This window comes from Apis dorsata, unplaced genomic scaffold, assembly GCF_000469605.1.
Source record: "Apis dorsata unplaced genomic scaffold, Apis dorsata 1.3 scaffold_56, whole genome shotgun sequence".
Classification (NCBI taxonomy): domain Eukaryota; kingdom Metazoa; phylum Arthropoda; class Insecta; order Hymenoptera; family Apidae; genus Apis; species Apis dorsata.
Window position 1 is genome coordinate 228,440 of NW_006263356.1, and position 2,725 is coordinate 231,164.

General features: G+C 32.0%; 1 protein-coding gene and 1 long non-coding RNA gene across 3 annotated transcripts in view; both read right to left on the reverse strand.

Annotated features, from left to right (window-relative positions):
• Positions 1-2,725, reverse strand: part of LOC102676497 (furin-like protease 2) — a 402,319-nt gene that overhangs the window by 93,598 nt on the left and 305,996 nt on the right. The gene's annotated exons all lie outside the window — the stretch shown is intronic.
• The window catches only part of LOC116186785, a 165,559-nt gene that overhangs the window by 20,015 nt on the left and 142,819 nt on the right, over positions 1-2,725 (reverse strand). The gene's annotated exons all lie outside the window — the stretch shown is intronic.

The following is a 2,725-nucleotide window of genomic DNA, read 5'->3' on the forward strand; positions in this document are numbered from 1 at the left end:
AATAACAAATAAAAATTATCAGATAACTCTCCAAATCACCCTTTAATTAATTTATTTTCCAAAAAAGAAAATTAAGTAACGAAAATTGCAACACTGTACAAATTTCAATCTCTTTTAAAATATACCTAACCTCACTTATCTTTCGACATTAACGTTACTCATACTTGCAGCATCGATAACAAATAAAAATTATCAGATAACTCTCCAAATCACCCTTTTAAATTAATTTATCTTCCAAAAAATAAAATAGCGAAAATTCCACGATACTTTGCACGAAAACGATCGAAATATCACGCAATATCATTATTCCGTTATATCGTTCAAGAAAAAATCTGGATAAATAATAGCACAGGACGAAATAAAAGAGAATTAAAAGAAACGATCTGTTCCATCGTCGAAGTGGCCGATTAAGTATCACGCCATAGTTATAAGTAGCTTACCCGTTCTATTAGCTCCATTATTCGACTTCCACCCGGCCCAAGACTTCTCTCTCTCTCTCTCTCTCTCTCTCTTTCTCTCTCTCACCCACTCGATCGCCCTCGTTTCGGCTAATACCGCTAATTACTCTCTCGTTGAGGCTCGTGCTCGGTGGCTGGCACCGCCTAACGAACGCTAATTGGACGTCGCTGTGACATCGTAATGCCAGCCCGATACCCGGCAATCTGTCCGCCTCTGTCCCTTCTTCCTAACACTTGCGCCGCTCCACTGTTGCACCTGTGGAGGAAGGCTATCCACCAGAATTCGACCATTTTTCTTTTCTTTTTTTTTTTTTTTTTTTTTTTTCGAGAAATCAATTTTATATCAGCGAATATGAGAGAGTTGGAAAATCGACCAATCCCGCCTCTGTTCGAGATTTGGATTTAGAGAAGGTGGACATTTTCGACTTTCCATAGGAGTTTAAGAGGGGATAGTAGTTGAAAAAGGGAGGATTTTTGTAGAATTTTGTAATTTTATAATAATTGTGATTATTATATAAGAATTCGGGAATTCTTCTCAGAGATTCGTAAATGTTCGAGAAGAAAGAGAATCGATAAAAATAAAAATATATTTCCCCCTCGGATCACGAGTGGGTGAATTTTAAAAGATTGGGGGATAGTTAATTCTTTGAATAAACAACGAATTATTTTCGATGGATAATCGTGAAATCGGGAGATAAAATTTAAAATTGTTTGTGTTAAAATTGATTGAATTAAAATTTCAGTTTTTTATTGGTTAAAAAAGAAGAGCTTTGTCTTCTATTAAAGGATATTACATAACGAACTTCGATTGGGATTCAACGATCAAGTATACATTTATAAATTCACGCATTGATAATTTGTATTTATATATTTTTATTATTAATTTTAAAAAAATAAACAATCAATAATCGTATTTCATAAATAAATAATAATCGGTCAAAGAGAGAGAATTATCGATAGAATTATTAAAAATTATTTCAATGTATCATGCGTTCAATTTTCATTTCGAAAAATTTTTCCGATAAAGCGTGTAGTAATAAAAAAAACTCTCAATTCCTATAATTTCCACGTTTGAATCGAAATGAATTTTTTATTAAAATACACTTCAGGGTGTAATATATTAAAACATCGTTATCGATCTATCCACAAAAATGAAAGGTGAAGTTTTTAGAGTTTATATCATAAATTCGTGCATACCTTAATAAAAAAATTATTGATATTCATTAATAAAAATGTACCTCTTTTTGCAATCCACTAATTAATATTTCTACAAAACATTAATTATTTTCGACGAATTCGTGATTATTATTATTATTCAATGATTATTTCTCGTTTCGTTAACCAAAAAAGAATGGGAGGGAAAGATATCCAAAGATTCTAAAATTTTCAACATCATCATCAATTACAATCAAGTATCACGATTCTCCAAATATACAATTTATCGACAAATTTTTTCAAGTTCAGAATGATTCCTCATCTATTTGCGATCCATTAATATCTCCACGAGGCATTAGTTACAAAGACTATTTAAAGATCCCAAAATTTCCACATTCATCGACAAATTCCTAATCTAATTGCGATCCATTAATATCACCATAAAGCATTAATCACAAAAAAGATCTCAAAATTTCTAACGTCAGTCTCGATTACAAACCTTCACGAATCGATTCTCCGAATATAGAAATTCTATATCCATTGATAAATTCCTTCAACTTGATTCTTTATCTACTTGCAATCCATTAATATCTCCAAGAGTCATTAATTAAAAAAGGAGAAAGACCTATCCAAAAATACGCAAAATTCTTTCTTCATCATCAAGTCCTCAAGCATTTGTCACCAATAAAATTATTTACTCTTCATCTACTTCAAGAAAAACATTAACTAAAAAAAAAAAAAAAGTTATTCAATTACAAACCATCATCGATTCTTCGATAAGAATTATTACAGCAAAAGCTATCCAAAAATACCAAAATTTCTAATATCATCAATTATATCATCGATTATCCAAACATACAATTTCCACGTCCACCGACAAAATTCCCTCAAGCTCGGGTAATCGTCGATGATAAAATAATTATTTTATCCATTAAAAGCTTTCCAAAATTTCTAACGTCAATTATCGAACCGTCACCAAGAATCACTGAGAATTCTCCCCGAATATACAATTTCCACGTCCGTCCTTTACAAATATCCCGACAAATTCCCTCCTCGAGCGGCCGGCCATTTGTCCGATAAATCGAACGATAGCGCGGTGGATCGAGAGAAAC